Consider the following 12,265-nt stretch of genomic DNA (forward strand, 5'->3'; position numbering starts at 1 on the left):
ATTTGCCCATATTTAATGCACACACAATATTGCTGGCGTTGTCCGATGCCACAAATCCACAGGAGAGTCAAATTGGGGTAAGCCATTCTGCGATGATCTTCCTCAGTTGCCGTAAGAGGTTTTTAGCTGTGTGCGTATTCTGGAAAGCGGTGATACAAAGCGTAGCCTGCCTAGGAAAGAGTTGGCGTTTGCGAGATGCTGCTACTGGTGCCGCCGCTGCTGTTCTTGCGGCGGGAGTCAATACATCTACCCAGTGGGCTGTCACAGTCATATAGTCCAGAGTCTGCCCTGCTCCACTTGTCCACATGTCCGTGGTTAAGTGGACATTGGGTACAACTGCATTTTTTAGGACACTGGTGAGTCTTTTTCTGAGGTCTGTGTACATTTTCGGTATCGCCTGCCTAGAGAAATGGAACCTAGATGGTATTTGGTACCGGGGACACAGTACCTCAGTCAAGTCTATAATTGGCTCTGCAGTAATGATGGATACCGGAACCACGTTTCTCACCGCCCAGGATGCCAAGGCCTCAGTTATCCGCTTTGCAGCAGGATGACTGCTGTGATATTTCATCTTCCTCGCAAAGGACTGTTGGACAGTCAATTGCTTGGTGGAAGTAGTAAAAGTCGTCTTACGACTTCCCCTCTGGGATGACCATCGACTCCCAGCAGCAACAACAGCAGCGCCAGCAGCAGTAGGCGTTACACGCAAGGATGCATTGGAGGAATCCCAGGCAGGAGAGGACTCGTCAGAATTGCCAGTGACATGGCCTGCAGGACTATTGGCATTCCTGGGGAAGGAGGAAATTGACACTGAGGGAGTTGGTGGGGTGGTTTGCGTGAGCTTGGTTACAAGAGGAAGGGATTTACTGGTCAGTGGACTGCTTCCGCTGTTGCCCAAAGTTTTTGAACTTGTCACTGACTTATGATGAATGCGCTGCAGGTGACGTATAAGGGAGGATGTTCCGAGGTGGTTAACGTCCTTACCCCTACTTATTACAGCTTGACAAAGGCAACACACGGCTTGACAAATGTTGTCCGCATTTCTGTTGAAATACTTCCACACCGAAGAGCTGATTTTTTTGGTATTTTGACCAGGCATGTCAATGGCCATATTCCTCCCACGGACAACAGGTGTCTCCCCGGGTGCCTGACTTAAACAAGCCACCTCACCATCAGAATCCTCCTTGTCAATTTCCTCCCCAGCGCCAGCAACACCCATATCCTCCTCATCTTGGTGTACTTCAACACTGACATCTTCAATCTGACTATCAGGAACTGGACTGCGGGTGCTCCTTCCAGCATTTGCAGGGGGCGTGCAAATGGTGGAAGGCGCATGCTCTTCACGTCCAGTGTTGGGAAGGTCAGGCATCGCAACCGACACAATTGGACTCTCCTTGTGGATTTGTGATTTCGAAGAACGCACAGTTCTTTGCTGTGCTTTTGCCAGCTTAAGTCTTTTCATTTTTCTAGCGAGAGGCTGAGTGCTTCCATCCTCATGTGAAGCTGAACCACTAGCCATGAACATAGGCCAGGGCCTCAGCCGTTCCTTGCCACTCCGTGTGGTAAATGGCATATTGGCAAGTTTACGCTTCTCCTCCGACGATTTTATTTTAGATTTTTGAGTCCTTTTTTTACTGATATTTTGTGTTTTGGATTTTACATGCTCTGTACTATGACATTGGGCATCGGCCTTGGCAGACGACGTTGATGGAATTTCATCGTCTCGGCCATGACTAGTGGCAGCAGCTTCAGCACGAGGTGGAAGTGGATCTTGATCTTTCCCTATTTTTGGAACCTCAACATTTTTGTTCTCCATATTTTAATAGGCACAACTAAAAGGCACCTCAGGTAAACAATGGAGATGGATGGATACTAGTATACTTATGGATGACGAGTGACTGACGACACAGAGGTAGCTACAGCCGAGGACTACCGTACTGCGTCTGCTAGTATAGAGATGATAATGATATAAAAAATATATATATATCACTACTGCAGGTATATATAATATAATGACGGACCTGCTGGACACTGTCAGCAGACTCCTAAACTACTAGTATGAAGAAGATAGAAAAAAAAACCCCACCACAGGTAGGTATACAATTATGGACGAGCACTGACGACACAGAGGTAGCTACAGCCGTGGACTACCGTACTGCGTCTGCTAGTATAGAGATGATAATGATATAAAAAATATATATATATCACTACTGCAGGTATATATAATATAATGACGGACCTGCTGGACACTGTCAGCAGACTCCTAAACTACTAGTATGAAGAAGATAGAAAAAAAAAACCCACCACAGGTAGGTATACAATTATGGACGAGCACTGACGACACAGAGGTAGCTACAGCCGTGGACTACCGTACTGCGTCTGCTAGTATAGAGATGATAATGATATAAAAAATATATATATATCACTACTGCAGGTATATATAATATAATGACGGACCTGCTGGACACTGTCAGCAGACTCCTAAACTACTAGTATGAAGAAGATAGAAAAAAAAACCCCACCACAGGTAGGTAAACAATTATGGACGAGCACTGATGACACAGAGGTAGCCACAGCCGTGGACTACCGTACTGCGTCTGCTAATATAGAGATGATAAAGATGATAGAGATGAACAAAAAAAATATAACACTACTGCAGGTAAATATTTATATAATATAATGAATGACGGACCTGCTGGACACTGTCAGCAGAATGCGTTTATAGAATAAAAAAAAAAAAACACCACAGGAGTGTTTAACTTTTTCAGGCAGACAATATACTGGTGGTCACTGGTCAGTCACACTGGCAGCAAAAGTGTGCACTGTACTCCTGCTATAACTGCACCCCAGTCTCCCCCACAATTCAGCTGTGTGAGCAGTGAGCACTCAGCAGCACAGTCAGATATACATATAGATGATATTATCATGCAGCACACTGAGGCTGAGCACAGATATGGTATGTGACTGTGTATCGTTTTTTTTTAGGCAGAGAACGGATTATAAATAATAAATAAAACTGGTGGTCACTAGTAACTATCAGCAAAACTCTGCACTCTGAGTACTCCTAATGCTCCCCAAAATTACTAAATTTAGTAGTAAATCAACTCAAGTGTCTCTATCTAAACGGAGAGGACGCCAGCCACGTCCTCTCCCTATCAATCTCAATGCACGTGTGAAAATGGCGGCGACGCGCGGCTCCTTATAAAGAATCCGAGTCTCGCGATAGAATACGAGCCTCGCGAGAATCCGACAGCAGGATGATGACGTTCGGGCGCGCTCGTGTTAGCCGAGCAAGGCGGGAAGATCCGAGTCTGCCTCGGACCCGTGTAAAAAGGCTGAAGTTCGGGGGGGTTCGGATTCCGAGGAACCGAACCCGCTCACCTCTAGCATATATGCTCCTTACATTGCAGCTAAATGTCCCCAACCTAGCATATATGCCCCTTACATTGCAGCTAAATGTCCCCAACCTAGCATATATGCCCCTTACATTGCAGCTAAATGTCCCCAACCTAGCACATATGCCCCTTACATTGCAGCTAAATGTCCCCAACCTAGCATATATGGGGCATTCAGTTATGGGGCAGTTGTCTGCGGGGCAGTTGTCAGAAGTTTAGAAATATACGAAGTTTGGAAATTACAAAGTTAGGAAATTTTAAAAAGAACAGTTAAACCAACAGTTAGTCTACATATATCTCACTAAATATGGACTGATCAGCTTTCTATATATCTTTTCATCTCACAGGTATGTTGATTTCTGCTTGCTGATCCCTACACCTCTGCATTAACCCACAGACATCTTCATGCTGTATTTTCAAAAGTATGTTGATTTCTGCTTGCTGATCCCTACACCTCTGCATTAACCCACAGACATCTTCATGCTGTATTTTCAAAAGTATGTTGATTTCTGCTTGCTGATCCCTACACCTCTGCATTAACCCACAGACATCTTCATGCTGTATTTTCAAAAGTATGTTGATTTCTGCTTGCTGATCCCTACACCTCTGCATTAACCCACAGACATCTTCATGCTGTATTTTCAAAAGTATGTTGATTTCTGCTTGCTTATTCCTGCAAACTATAACTCTTGATCTCTATTCACACCAATGTATATTTTAGCAGTGTATGTAATTGTATTTGTAGAATATTAGTCATTGCTTATAGCTGATATTATCTCTTGTTGGTCAGTGGAGTGGAGTTTATTAGCATACATGGACTGGTGTTTACTTAACACAGGGTAATATAAGCCCTTTGATTAGATGTCCAATTAGCTTCAGCTGAAGCCTTTGTAATTTAGAACTAGTATATGTTAGCATTCAGTTATGGGGCAGTTGTCAGAAGTTTAGAAATATACGAAGTTTGGAAATTACAAAGTTAGGAAATTTTAAAAAGAACAGTTAAACCAACAGTTAGTCTACATATATGTCACTGAATATGGACTGATCAGCTTTCTATATATCTTTTCATCTCACAGGTATGTTGATTTCTGCTTGCTGATCCCTACACCTCTGCATTAACCCACAGACATCTTCATGCTGTATTTTCAAAAGTATGTTGATTTCTGCTTGCTGATCCCTACACCTCTGCATTAACCCACAGACATCTTCATGCTGTATTTTCAAAAGTATGTTGATTTCTGCTTGCTGATCCCTACACCTCTGCATTAACCCACAGACATCTTCATGCTGTATTTTCAAAAGTATGTTGATTTCTGCTTGCTTATTCCTGCAAACTATAACTCTTGATCTCTATTAACACCAATGTATATTTTAGCAGTGTATGTAATTGTATTTGTAGAATATTAGTCAGTGCTTATAGCTGATATTATCTCTTGTTGGTCAGTGGAGTGGAGTTTATTAGCATACATGGACTGGTGTTTACTTAACACAGGGTAATATAAGCCCTTTGATTAGATGTCCAATTAGCTTCAGCTGAAGCCTTAGTAATTTAGAACAAGTATATGTTAGCATTCAGTTATGGGGCAGTTGTCAGAAGTTTAAAAATATACGAAGTTTGGAAATTACAAAATTAGGAAATTTTAAAAAGAACAGTTAAACCAACAGTTGAACAAACATTGAAAAACATTGGAAAGCAGGTAAATCTACCATATAATTAACAATTTCCATAAGCATTTTCCTATCTATACTTTTCTCATTATAAACACCATGCTCCACAAACTGTTTTTCCTCATAGCACTTCATGGTATCCTCTATAAAATGACATCGTCCTTCACTATTCCTGTTATGTATCGCTCTGTACACATTGCAGCCTCATTAATCCACTCCCCTCTTATTAACATTCATGAGCTTTTAACCTATCTATGTACACTAACTGTCACCATAAGAAACTATCACACACCTCCCCCAACTATACCTATCTCTCTCTTCTTCTGCTTCTACTAGCTGGTGACATATCCCCAAATCCAGGTCCCATCCACATACCACGCTCACATTCAGCTGATTCACAACGGAATATAAAATCAACAAACCTTATCAACATCACTTGTCTCCCATCTACCTCCAAGTCACTAAAATGTGCTTTATGGAATGCACGCTCTGTTTGCAACAAATTAACAGCTATTCATGACCTTTTCATAGCAAAAAAATTCAATATGCTGGCTATAACAGAAACCTGGCTCACACAATCAGACACTGCCTCCCCTGCAGCACTGTCACATGGTGGCCTCCACTTCACACACACCCCCAGGCCTGGTAACATCAAAGGAGGGGGTGTTGGAATATTACTGTCCAAATGTTACAAGCACATTGTTTTACCACCTGTTCCCTCACTCACATTTACATCCTTTGAAGTACACTCTATTAGGATCTTCACTCCTTTCTCTCTGCGTGTTGCAGCTATCTATCGCCCACCTGGGCAACCCAAAAAGTTTCTGGAAGATTTTTCTGCATGGCTCCCTCACTTTCTATCCTCTGACATCTCCACCATCATTATGGGTGATTTCAATCTCTCTATTGACAGTCCACAATCTCCCCATGCCTCTAAACTACTCTCTCTAACCTCCTCTCTTGGCCTCTCCCAATGGACTGACTCCCCTACTCATCAGGAGGGCCACTGCCTTGATCTTGTATTCACCAGACTATGCTCTGTTTCTGAACTCACTAACACTCCTTTCCCTCTCTCAGATCACAACCTTATCACATGCATGCTCTCCTCCATTACTTCAAACTCCATGTCCCTAAAGTCTACAAGGACACCTCTTACCCGCAGAAATATTAACGCTATAAATTTTCAACAACTATCTACCTCTCTGCAACTACTCCTTTCACCAATTTCTACATTCACCTCTCCAGAGACTGCTGTGTCACACCTTAACCAAACTCTAGTAACAGCACTTGATGAAGTGGCTCCAGCTACCCATCACACTCCACGTAGACTTAGATGTCAGCCGTGGCACTCTAAATACACTAGACACTTACAAAAACTCTCACGAAAAGTTGAACGCCAGTGGCGTAAATCTCGTAGTTCAAGTGACTTTCTCACATATAAGACCACCTACCACTCTTATCGTACTGCTCTGGACACTGCCAAACAAAAATATTTTCAATCTCTCATCTCTGCTCAAGCCTCTAACCCCAAGCGACTTTTTAATACATTTAAATCACTTCTTGTCCCTCCCTCACCTAACCCACCAGCCACTGTCAGTGCGCAAGATCTTGCTTCCTATTTCAAGGACAAGATTGACAAGATCCGAAATGAAATGGTATGCTCTTCCACAGCAAGTGACCTGCTCAATTCCCTGCCTGAACCCTCTAACACCTTCTCTTCCTTTGATCCTACAAATGAAGATGAAGTATCTGCACTCTTTTCATCTGCCTACTCTAATACCTCTCCCCTTGACTCTATACCCTCACAAATTAGTAAAGCTCTGTCTACTGTGCTCATCCCAACCTTAACGAAAATCTGTAATCTCTCCCTGTCTACTGGTATCTTTCCTTCTCTATACAAGCATGCAGTGATTACTCCCATTCTGAAAAAACAAAACTCTGACCCAAACTCTCTCTCTAACTACCGTCCCATCTCTCAGCTCCCATGCCCCTCCAAGCTACTGGAGAGACTTGCCTACACTCGCCTCACACACTTTCTTAACTCACACAGCCTACTGGACGCACTTCAGTCAGGATTTCGTGCCCAACACTCCACAGAGACAGCACTGACTAAGGTAGTGAATGATTTGGTCACTGCTAAATCTAAAGGACATTACTCTCTACTTATTCTCCTTGATCTCTCTGCTGCTTTTGACACTGTTGACCACTCTCTTCTCATACAAACACTACAATCCCTAGGTATTCAGGACACAGCCCTTTCTTGGTTCTCATCCTACCTATCTAATCGCTCCTTCAGTGTTCGTTTCTCTGATTCCACCTCTCCTTCGCTACCTCTCTCAGTTGGAGTACCGCAAGGCTCAGTCCTAGGTCCTCTGCTTTTTTCTATCTATACCACATCTCTTGGCAAACTAATCAACTCTTTCGGATTTCAGTACCATCTGTATGCGGATGATACTCAAATCTACCTATCCTCCCCTGATTTGTCACCATCTGTATTGGGCCGTGTCACTGAATGCCTTTCTGCCATTTCATCTTGGATGACATCTCGCCACCTCAAACTTAATATTTCCAAAACAGAATTAATTATATTTCCACCGGCCAATAGTAGTTTCCAACCTGATATCTCTATCACTGTTGAGAACTCTGCAATCACCCCTACCCCACAAGCTCGCTGCCTAGGTGTCATTCTTGACTCTGAACTGTCCTTTGTTACCCACATTCAATCTGTCTCAAGATCATGTTACATACATCTAAGAAACATATCCAAAATACGCCCTTATCTTACACAAGACACAGCAAAAACTCTAATCCATGCTCTCATTATCTCCCGCATTGATTATTGTAATAGTCTCCTGACCGGTCTTCCCAAACATAGGCTCTCACCACTACAATCCATTTTGAATGCAGCTGCGAGGCTAATCTTCCTTGCCAGACGTTCATCGTCTGCAGATCCGCTCTGTCAGTCCCTCCATTGTTTACCGGAATTCTACCGTATTAAATATAAAATACTTTTACTCACATACAAGGCTATTAACCAAACTGCACCAACATACATCTCTTCACTCATCTCAAAATATCTCCCTACCCAACCTCTCCTCTCTGCACAAGATCTACGTCTCTCATCCACACGCATTACTTGTTCACACTCAAAATTACAGGACTTTATCCGGGCTTCACCCACCCTGTGGAATGCCCTCCCACGCACAGTAAGACTCGCCTCTAGTCTCCAAACCTTTAAATGTTCCCTGAAAACTCACCTCTTCAGACAAGCCTATCAAATTCCAGACCCACCCACATAACCTTCAGTGCTTCCCTATCTAATTACATCCTCTGTAGAATATACATAACATCACATATCTTGTCTTTCTTTAGTCTCACACCCTCCTGACACTTGGATAACTTTGTGGGGTATCATCATACAACCCATTAAGAACCTAGCAATCTGGTGGACCATTATGCAATAGGTAGCATCTATCCTTGTGTATCTATGCCTATTTCCCTATAGATTGTAAGCTTGCGAGCAGGGCCTTCCTACCTCTGTCTGTCTGTTTTTACCCAGTTTTGTTCTATTACTGTTGTTCTAATTGTAAAGCGCAACGGAATATGCTGCGCTATATAAGAAACTGTTAATAAATAAATAAATATATGCCTCTTACATTGCAGCTAAATGTCCCCAACCTAGCATATATGCCCCTTACATTGCAGCTAAATGTCCCCAACATAGCATATATGCCCCTTACATTGCAGCTAAATGTCCCCAACCTAGCATATATGCCCCTTACATTGCAGCTAAATGTCCCAACCTAGCATATATGCCCCTTACATTGCAGCTAAATGTCCCTAACCTAGCACATATGCCCCTTACATTGCAGCTAAATGTCCCTAACCTAGCATATATGCCCCTTACATTGCAGCTAAATGTCCCCAACCTAGCATATATGCTCCTTACATTGCAGCTAAATGTCCCTAACCTAGCATATGTGCCTCCTACATTGCAGCTAAATGTCCCCAACCTAGCATATATGCCCCTTACATTGCAGCTAAATGTCCCTAACCTAGCATATATGCCCCTTACATTGCAGCTAAATGTCCCTAACCTAGCATATATGCCCCTTACATTGCAGCTAAATGTCCCTAACCTAGCGTATATGCCCCTTACATTGCAGCTAAATGTTCCTAACCTAGCATATATGCCTCTTACATAGCAGCTAAATGTCCCTAACCTAGCATATATGCTCTTACATTGCAGCTAAATGTCCCCAACCTAGCATATATGCCTCTTACATTGCAGCTAAATGTCCCCAACCTAGCATATATGCTCCTTACATTGCAGCTAAATGTCCCCAACCTAGCACATATGCCCTTTACATTGCAGCTAAATGTACTCACCTCCCAGCTACCATGGGGAACAACTATACAGGGCTGGCTTGTGAGCCACACCCAACTAGGCATTGCATGCTGTTGCCCTTAACAATAATATACTGCAAGTTTCAAAATGCAACTTGTGTATGTCAGAATCTGTGGGTTGTCTGGGCATGGAGCAGGACCTGAGGGTTGTTTAAGTAAAAAACTGTGAGGTTTGAAGGAGTTTTGCCTCATAAGTAAGACTGAGCAGTCTATTGATACTGGCAGAGATCTGGGTAGGGCACAGTACTGCAGTTGCTGAATGCCTGAGGAAACTGGTAATAATATATAACAGGAACAGGCGACTGCAAATAGATTCTTCGTTAAATCCATCGCTCAGCAACGATCCGCTTTGTACCCGTACGACGCGCCTGCGCATTGTGGTGCATACGCATGCGTAGTTCGGACCTGATCGCAGTGCAGCGAAAAAAACCTAGCGTGCGATCAGGTCTGAATGACCCAATAGTTTTGCCCAATTGCTAACAAATTTGCTGTTGCGATCAACTCTGAATTACCCCCATAGAGTGTTGATGATCGACTATAATAAAATTTCACAACAGCTTCCTAGATTTATGCTATATTAGCAATACTTTAGTCACAATTGTAGATAGCATTATCTCTCAATTGTAACACTATAATAATAACAACAACAACAATAATAATAATATAATATAACATATAGCAAGTAGAATAGTATAACAAATGGTCCAAACTACTAAAAAAATACAGCCAATTGTCCGTAAGCTTTTGCAATTTCAAACTCATATCAATCTTAAAACATCACCCTATACAGTATATCAGTGTAAAATCTGTATTCCCAGGTAATACATACCACTGTGCATGCTATGAAGAGGACTGTAACACCCACTAGCTGAAACATAGCAGCTGGCAATTGGGCACATGAGAGGCATCTGTCGATGATGTTGACAGATAGACACATTGTAGGTTGAAGTGCTTGTGCACACCAATCAGCCATATGATGAGGCTCCTCAGACATTCCGGATAGAGCTACAAAAAAATAATATCTAAATCATTAACAATAAAAACATTTATATGACCTATTTAAAATTCTTTTTATTTTGTTTACATTAGTGAATGTGACACATTGCAGTGACTGTAAGCTCTCTCTGTTCTTAATAGTGTCTATTACCCTAGGAATGTTTTACTTTATTAGTAGATATAGTTCATGTCCCCAGTATGTACAGCAAGCAATATATGTTAGCGTTTTAGAATTAAGATGCACTACTAATAATATACACTTTTCCTACCTCTAGCAGGTTGTCCTTGCAGATAAAAAGTTTTTCTCCAGACTCTTTCTGAAGATGCAACACTCTTCTCCATATTCCCTAAAGTTTTCCAAGGACAGGCCATGTGAGGACTTCAGGAAGGGATCGTGGTCAACAAGCATAGGCATGCATGTCTGAAGACCAGGTCTTGGGGTATCATAGAGGTTATAGGACAATGAATCCTCTGTGGGGTATCTGGGTGTCTGGTACTTGGTCTTTTTCACTGGTCTACATAAAGCAACACTGGTACCAAAACTGGACTTTCCCACATCCTTTGGAGTTGCTTTTATCTTTCGCTTTTTAGGGCTCTTCTGCAGATTAGACATTTCTACAGAGAGTTAGATGGAGCTGCTGCCCCAATATCCTGCTGCTCATATCTGGAATGTTCAGGTTTTATATCCAGCTTTGCTCATTACTGATTGGCTGAGCCACGGATAACTTTGGTCAGTGGCGGCTCCAGAGGTGGGGCTGCAGTGCAGTCAAGAGTTCAAATAGGGGAGCCACACCAACTGCTAGTGAGTCAGTTTGGAATGACAGTTGGTGGCAGTTGCAATGGCACCCCTATTTGAATTTTGGACTGAGCTGCAGCCCAACCTCTGGAGCCGCCACTGCTTTGTATTGTGACTTCACAATGAGAGCTTTGCCTGGACCTCCTAGTATGGATAGCTAATTTCATGTCCATGTTGACCAAAACTGTGTCACAAAACACACAAATGCAACATTTAGGCGGGTATTATAAACCTTTAAAATACGGCCAAAACTCAGAAAATGCTATTTTAGGAGATATGGGCACATTCCCATATAATTATTATTATTATTATTATTACATTTTATTTATAAGGCACCACAACAATACAGGGTACCCAGAACTTGACATTACAGTAACTGAAAAACTAAAACTGAGCACAGGTAACAATTAGCACCACAATTCTCAGTACACAATACACAGAAAGGGTGCTAGTGGTAGGAAGAAAAGGGGTAAGGGTGTTAGATGGATGCCTACAGAATCCCTGAAATGGACCTAACCCCCCAAATCCCACTTCATAAGCTAACTTGACCTCACTCCGCAACAAACCCTCCTACAGAAACCATTAACCTTTCCCTGGCCAGAGGTAAGCACTCCCATGCATGGGTGTTTAATTACCTCCATGCATATTAAATGCATTCCGTCCTACATTTCAGGGAGCAGTGAGTGCAAGTACAATGCAGAATTAAATTTTTGCTGATACACTCCTGTATTTCGATTTTTTTGTATCCGCTGTCCTGCACAGTGAAAACGTCCTGGCACATTGCTCTGCCAGATGGGATCCAAAATGGCAGCGGTTGGGATGACGGCAATCACATGACCGGCCACGGCATCCCAACTTTTACAATACCAACAGGGTAATTAATTTACACCTCCACTGCCCCCTACCCTAAACACTGGGTGGTCTTCTGTTTGCCGGCGGTCGGGCTCCCGGCGCTCAGTATACCGGCGCCGGGAGCCCGACAGCCGGAATACCGACAATTATT

The 12,265-nt window shown here is 42.7% G+C and overlaps 1 long non-coding RNA gene across 4 annotated transcripts in view; it reads right to left on the reverse strand.

Annotated features, from left to right (window-relative positions):
- LOC134965084 (uncharacterized) overlaps positions 1 to 12,265 on the reverse strand; it is a 62,818-nt gene that overhangs the window by 13,805 nt on the left and 36,748 nt on the right. For all 4 annotated transcript variants that reach the window (XR_010188308.1, XR_010188307.1, XR_010188305.1 and 1 more), the window contains one exon: positions 10,300 to 10,475. This is a non-coding gene — a long non-coding RNA (uncharacterized LOC134965084). The remainder of the gene's footprint in view (positions 1 to 10,299; positions 10,476 to 12,265) is intronic.

The sequence above is a fragment of the Pseudophryne corroboree genome, chromosome 10 (genome assembly GCF_028390025.1).
Source record: "Pseudophryne corroboree isolate aPseCor3 chromosome 10, aPseCor3.hap2, whole genome shotgun sequence".
NCBI lineage: Eukaryota > Metazoa > Chordata > Amphibia > Anura > Myobatrachidae > Pseudophryne > Pseudophryne corroboree.